This window comes from Mustela nigripes, chromosome 10 (assembly GCF_022355385.1).
Source record: "Mustela nigripes isolate SB6536 chromosome 10, MUSNIG.SB6536, whole genome shotgun sequence".
Taxonomy (NCBI): domain Eukaryota; kingdom Metazoa; phylum Chordata; class Mammalia; order Carnivora; family Mustelidae; genus Mustela; species Mustela nigripes.
In genome coordinates, this window is record NC_081566.1 from 43050360 (window position 1) to 43057900 (window position 7541).

The window sequence follows — 7541 nt, forward strand, 5'->3', positions numbered from 1 at the left end:
GAGGCATATGGAAGGGGCAGGTCGGGTTCTCTCTGGGATGCACACCGAAGTATAGGCTTGAAGACTGTGTGGGTACTCCTAACTGGGAAGGGTTAGAGATGGACAGTCTTCAGCATGCCCATGCAGAGCTAGCAACCAGATATGGGTCATCTTTTTCTTTCCAGAGCCACAAGGCAGGAGGATCCTAATTTACAAATCAGATGATCATTTTGATCTGCCCTCCATGTTTTCTGTTCTCTAATTATTCAAAAGCCCAGGGTTTCCTCAACCGGCCTGGTCCTTGGAATCACCTGCGAGCACTTCTTTTAAAATATGGATTTCCAGGCCTCTCTTCTGGAAATTCTGTTTCCAGAATCTGCTGCCAGGCCAGGAAATCCACTCTTTTAATTGGTTCCCCAGATGATTCCCATGATCTGACCAATTTGGAGAATGGCACCCCAATCTGGTGGTTTTCTTTCTTTCTTTTTTTTAAAAGATTTTATTTATTTATTTGACAGATCACAACTAGGCAGAGAGGAGGAAGAGAGAGAGAGAGAGAGAGAGAGAGGAGGAAGCAGGCTCTCTGCCGAGCAGATGCGGGGCTCCATCTCAGGACCGTGGAATCATGACCTGAGCCGAAGGCAGAGGCTTTAACCCACTGAGCCACCCAATCTGGTGGTTTTCAACCACAACTGCCTATTAGAACCTCCCGGGAAGCTATAACAGAAACAGACCTTTGTTGTAGGAGGAAACACCGAACTTTGTCTGGGAAGGCTCTGGAAGTCTTCGAAGTCCTGGAGATGCTTCAGTTGAAACTTCCTGTGTGGATTTATCTATTAACTCACTTAATCCTAATAATTACACTATGAAGTGGGCTGTGGCAACACAACAGATCACAAACAAGACCATGATTCAGAGAAAGGTAGGTATATTGAAAAGTTATTTAGTTTAGTCCTTAGGGAAACGCAAATCAAACCACAGTGTGATACCACATCACACTCACTAGGTAGGCCATTAAAAAAAAAAAAAAAAGCAAATCCTAGGTTGGCGAGGATGTAGAGAGGTTGAAACCCTTGTACATTTGCTGGTGAGAATGTAAAAGGGTGCAACCACTGTAGAAACATTTCATTGTTTCCTCAACAAGTTAAGCTTAGAATGACCACGTCCCCAGCAATTCCACTCCTAAGTTGATGCCCAAAAGAATGGGGAGTAGAGAAAAGCATTCTAGTTGGAGGAAATAGTGAAATGGCAGGACAGGGAGAATGTGGCATTTTGGGGGGAACAGGTTTTTCAGTATGTAGCTAGATGCGTGTTGGGGTGCAGAGGGAAAAGACAGTGTGGTTTGTGATGTTATCAGTTGCACAGCTTGAGACTTATTTTACATGGACCTTTTGTTGGACATACTGGTTTTGTTTTCCCAAGTAGATTGCAAGGTCTTTGAGCATAGATACTTGATATTCTTAAATGTATACTAATTTTTAATGCCTTATATTTTAAAATTTCTGTGCTGTTGGCTGACACATTCTATTTTTTTTTAAAGACTTTTTTTTTTTTTTTTTAGGAGTAGCTTTGGATTTACAATAACAAAGGCACAGATACTTCCCATATACCTCCTGCCCCATAAACACATAGCCCCCCGTCATCAATCTCACTCACCAGAGTGGTACATTTCCTACGAAGGATGAGCCAACATTGACATATTGTAATCTCCCAAAGTCTTTTGTTTACCTTAAGAGTCCCTCTTGGTGCTGTACATTCTATGGGTTTGGACAAAGGTATAATGGTACGTTCATCATTAGAGTGTCATATACAGTATTTTCAAGGCCTTAACAATCCTCTCTGCTCTGCCTATTCATAACACCCCCTCCCCATGACCACCGATCGGATTATTTTCCTGTCTCCATAGTTTTGTCTTTTCCAGAATGTCCTATAGTTGGAACCATACAGAGTGTAGCCTTTTCAGACTGGCTTCTTGCACTTAATAATACAGATTGAAGCTTCCTCCATGTCTTTTCATGGCTTGATAGCTCATTTCTGTTGAGTGCTGAATACTATTCCATCGTGTGGACAGACCCCAATTTATCCATTCACCTACTGAAGGACATCTTCTTTGCTTCCAAGTTTTGGCAATTGTGAACCAGGTCTTTGTGTAGATAAATGTCTTCCGCTCTTTCGGTTAAATAAATACCAGGGAGTATGATTGGTGGATCTTACGGTGAGGGTTTTGTGAGAAACCGCCAAACTGCTTTCCAAAGCTGCTGACTGTATTCTCCCCAACAATGAAAGAGTGTTTCTGTTGCTCCATATCCTCACCAGCATTTGGTGATGTCAGTGTTCTGGATTCTGGCCATGCTAATAGGTGTGTGGTGGTAGTCTCATTGTTTTAATTAGCGTTTTCCTGATGATGTGTAATGTGGAGCATCTTTTCATGTGCTTTACTTGCCATCTCCTTTGATGAGGTGTCTGTGAAGGTCTTTTTATTTCTTAATTTTTAAAGATGTATTTATTTGACAGAGAGAGAGAGAGCACAAGCAGGAGGAGCAGCAGGCAGAGGGAGAAGCAGGCTCCCCACTGAGCAGGGAGCCCGATGTGGGGCTTGATCCCAGGACCATGATCTGAGCCGAAGGCAGACACTTAATGGACTGAGCCACCTGGGCACCCCAGGTCTTTTGTTTTAAACATTTTTAATTTGAGGGGCGCCTGGGTGGCTCAGTGGGTTAAAGCCTCTGCCTTTGGCTCAGGTCATGATCTCAGGGTCCTGGGATCGAGCCCCGCATCAGGCTCTCTGCTTGGCAGGGAGCCTGCTTCTCTCTCTCTCTGCCTGCCTCTCTGCCTACTTGTGATCTCTCTCTCTGTGTCAAATAAATAAAATCTTTAAAAAAGAAAAACATTTTTAATTTGAATTCAATTAACTATTATGGATTATTGGTTTCAGAAGCAGAGGTCAGTGATTCATCAATCTTATCTAACATTTATATAACATCATCTGTACATAACATTATATAAGGTGACATCACCTGCCCGCCTTGACGGCCACCACCCAGCCAACCCATCATCCCTTCACCTCCCTCCCTTCAAAGTCTGTTAAAGTCTTTGGCCCAATTTTTATTGAGGTTGTTTGTTTTCCTGTTGTCCTAAGAGTTTTTTGGTTATGTTTTGGATAGCAGTCCCTTACCAAAAATGTCCTTTGGCATTTTAATTTAAACTTACAATAAAGTTATGATACTTATAATAAAAGTTATAAAAGTTATAAACTTATAATAAAGTTAATTAAATAAACTCTAATTTAAACTTACAAATTGAGTTCTCCTTCCTCAGACCCTCAGATTGTGAGTCTCATTCACTCTCACCGGGTCAGTTTATGGTGTTAGGTTGATGACTCCCAGATACCTTTGCCTTAGTCTTTTCTTCTGAGCTCTGGGCTTGGATGTCTCAGTACTTTCAGCTCATAATATCCAAAATGCAGCTTGTCACTTCCTGGGTATCTGCTCCTTCTTCAGTGAATGAAGTCACACCTCTCATTCGCTCATGTCCGCCACCTGGGAGTACCTCTCGATGTCTTCCTCTACCCTACCTCCCTACTACCCATTGACTCAACCTTCGAAATACCTCAAAAAGAATTTTTTTTCTTGAGGTAAAATTCACACATAAAAATGAGCCATTTCAAAGCATACAGTCCACCGGCATTTGGTAAACTCACCATGTTGTGCAACCATCAGCTTTATTTAGTTCCAGGACATTTGCATCACCCCAAGAGGAAATCTTTTACCCCTTAAGCTCCACCCCCCTCTCTTCCCCAGATCTACTAGCCTGCTTTCTGTCTCTGTGGATTTCCCTACTGTGGACATTTCATATAGGAAATACGGAAACCATGCTATAGGTGGCCTTCTGCGTCTGGCTTCTTTCATTCAGCATGAGGTTTACAAGGTTTCTCCATGTTGTAGTGTGTGTCAGTATTTCACTCTTTTTTTATGGCTGAAAAGTAGTTCATAGTATGGATATAACATATTTTGTTTATCCCATTCATTCATTAATGGACATCTGGGTTGTTTCTACCTTTTGAATATTAGGAATAGTGAGGCTACGAGCTATTGGGTACAAACTTTTGTTTGAGAACTTCTTTTCAGTTCTTTTGGGTACATATGTAGAGGAATTGCTGGCTCATATAGTAACTCTATGTATCACTTTTTAAAAAGATTTTATTATTTATTTGACAGAGAGAGACAGCAAGAGAGGGAACTCAAGCAAAGGGAGTCGGAGAGGGAGAGGCAGGCTTCCCACTGAGCAGGGAGCCTGATGCTGGGCTCGATCCCAGGACTCTGGGATCATGACTTGAGTCAAAGGCAGCCATTTAATTACTGAGCCACCCAGGCACCCTTATGTTTCACTTTTTGAGGGAAACAACCAGATAATGAAATCTATTAAAAACCCAGGGGTTGGGGGGGCACCTGGGTGGCTCAGTGGGTTGAGCCTCTGCCTTCGGCTCAGGGCATGATCTCAGGGTCCTGGGATCGAGCCCCTCATTGGGCTCACTGTCCAGCAGAGAGCCTGCTTCTCTCTCTCTCTCTCTCTGCCTGCTCTCTGCCTACTTGTGATCTCTCTGTCAGATAAATAAATAAAATCTTTATAAAAAACCCAAAACCTAGGGGTGGGGCTCCTGGCTGGCTCAGTTGACAGAGCACACTACTCTTAATCTTGGGGTTGTGAGTTCAAGTCTCACATTGGGTGTAGAGTTTATTTAAAATGACCTCTTAAAGGGTGGTGAGATGGAGCCCTGCTTCCCGCTCCATGCTTGGCTTGGGGTCTGCCTGAGATTCTCTCTCCCCCTTCCCCTCCCACTTGTGCTCTCTTTCTCTCAAATAAAATTTCAGGACAAAAAAAAAAAAAAAACCAACAAAAAACAAACAAACAAAAAAACCAAGGATGTTTCTGTCACTTAGGGTTCAGCACGTGCAGAGCAATCTGTCCCCCGACCCACATATTCCTGAGATGAACACAGCTCCAGCCCCAGAGAAATATGTCCTCACAGAGCTTGCCCTATGTTGTTGGAAAAGAAATGACATGTGAACACCCTGAGTGGACTTTAGAGATGCCCGTGGCTTTGGAGCACAGGGAGGAACTGAGCTGCCCATGTGCTTAGCTCAGAGCAAAGAAAATTGACTTGTCAAATCCTTCCTCTCAGATAGCATGACTGCAACAGATTCTTGTGTGACACGTTCTTTCTCAGGAGTGCTGACTGTCCATTTTCCGGCTCCTCTTTGAGTTCCAGTTTCTGCTTCTGGACGTGGTCATGAGTGTAGTGTTTACAGCATTGCCCATGGTGGCTGAGGAATACTTTCTGGTATTAAACACTTTATATATATTTTTGTATTTGTAGGTTTGGGTGTAACCTACATGAAGCGTGCTGCTTATCCTTTTTATTGACAGCTACACGGATTCTGAACACTAAAATGGAAAATGGTTTCATTTTTATACAATTATGTACATTTTCCAAAGAAATGAATGAGTGCAGACTTTGTGTCTTTCTACTATCTCCTCTGGGGGAGAAGAATATTGGGTCCGAAAGGGCCAAGTTTTTAGCAACCCGGCTTCAACCTCCAAGGACTCCAGCCCCACTTTATTCCTTTCCTTTCCCTACTTCTTTGCATGACTATTTTGTCTTCCTTCCAACCTCAGGGAGTGAGGTGTGAGTAAGAAGCTTGAGCCAAGTCCTCGATGGGGATGTAGAGTACACCTGCGATTACTGTAGGAGATTTTCCAAGGTGGATTTGTGCAGTGGTAGATGGATGCAGGTAGGGGTGGAGGAAAGTTCCAGATTCATTGCCCCTTCCTGCCGAGTCTTAGAGCTCATGTTGTCCTGGTCTGGCCAACAACCTTTGCAGAAGCCTTCAAGGACCACAGGGCTGAAAGGTCTGCATTCTTGGAACTGGGATTTGGAGCAGTTCCCTGTTGAGGGCTTTCCTTCCCACTGCATTGTTTGGAACTAGACTATCCTTTCTGGCACTAGAAGAGAGCGGTGACACCCAGCGGGGACAAGGTCCCTGCTCATTCTTCTCCCAGTTATCCTGTGGATGATTGGAGACCTAGCTGTCCCCAAACTCAGACAAGGGGAAAAAACCGAACTCAGAAGCTGGGGTGGGGGTGGTAAGAAATGTTGGCAGACCGAGGGAGAGGTGTGAATAGAGAGGGGTCAGCCGGGGGAACAGCGAGAGCTTGAGCTATGAACCAAAGCCAACGGTAAAACAGCCTTTGTCCTTGAGATCTCCTTGGCCGGGTATGAATGAGCTAAACACCACGGGTCTGGGGGCGGGTAGTGGGTTAGGACTGCAAAAGCGCTGGACTTGGGCTTTTTGCCTGGCGCTGGAACTCCAGGGCTGCCCCTTAAGAGCTGTGGGATCTTGGGCAGATGACCTCTCTGAGTCCCAGCTTTCTCCCTCTTCAGTACTCTTAGCACAGGCTTTGGGCTCCAAGAGGTTTTGCCCTGAACACCTACATGACCTTGGGCAAATTACTTTATCTCTGGGTCTAAACTGCCTCATCTGGAAAATAGGAACAGTTTTCTCGTATCTTCCTCGGAGCTGTTGTGAGGATTCGGTACGATAATGGATGGGAAGTCGACTCCATTATTGATTGGGACCATGGAACGATGGTGCACTTGGGGGCCAGGTGACATGGGCTCGATCTGCCCCCAGCTGGGTGTATGACCCTCTGAGAACCAGTTCCTCATCTGTTCGGAAGGCTGGGAATACTTTCTTCATGGAGCTCTTCTGCGGCTCCGATGAAATCAGGTGTACGAAAGCACTTTCCGCAGTAGGAAGGTGAAGGATTATGTCTGCTCTTCAGCTCACCCTCTAACAAAGGCTGACTAAGTTCTGAATTGGCCGAAAAAAAGGAGGGTGAGGGAAGGAATGTGAATCTTAGGGGGAGGAGCAAAAAAGCTCAAATATTCCCCACACTGTGTTTCTAACTCTTTCCATGGAGCCTAAGCTCCAAGGAAGAGCCCGTGGCCAAGGGCACGGAGGGAAGTAAGGTGAATTGGGGGTATGGGGGTTGTGAGGTGGAAATGGGAGCCTTTTGCTGTCAAACCCCAGAACGGCATGAAAGGTCTTGGGTGAGGGAAGAGGAGGGAGTCTCTCAAGTCCCAGCTCCTCAGTCTCCCTCTCTGACCCCAGCTCCCTTGTGACTCACAAAGCTCAGCTCCCAGCCTTGAGCCAAGAAAGGCTGCCTTCCAGTGCCCCTACCTGGCAGCTACTAAGCAGATTCAAATCCGCTCAGGGTTGCATTCCAGAGAAAAAGGACAGGAGCGTTGCTGTGCCCTAAGGGAGCGTAGCTTACCCCTTCCAGGCCCACCCCATGGGGCAGAGCCCCTCAAGTCAGGCTCCTCCTTGCTCCCCCATGCCATACCCCCCACTTCCCTCTGAGAGGTCAGAACCAGGACCTGATGCCAGGGCCAGAGCCCTGCTGGTCCCGGGCCCCACTGCAAGGCGGGATCGGGAGTGCCCTTCTCTTGGGAGCTCAGCCCATAGGATGTGCCAGCAAAACGTTTCCACAGATTAGTGCCT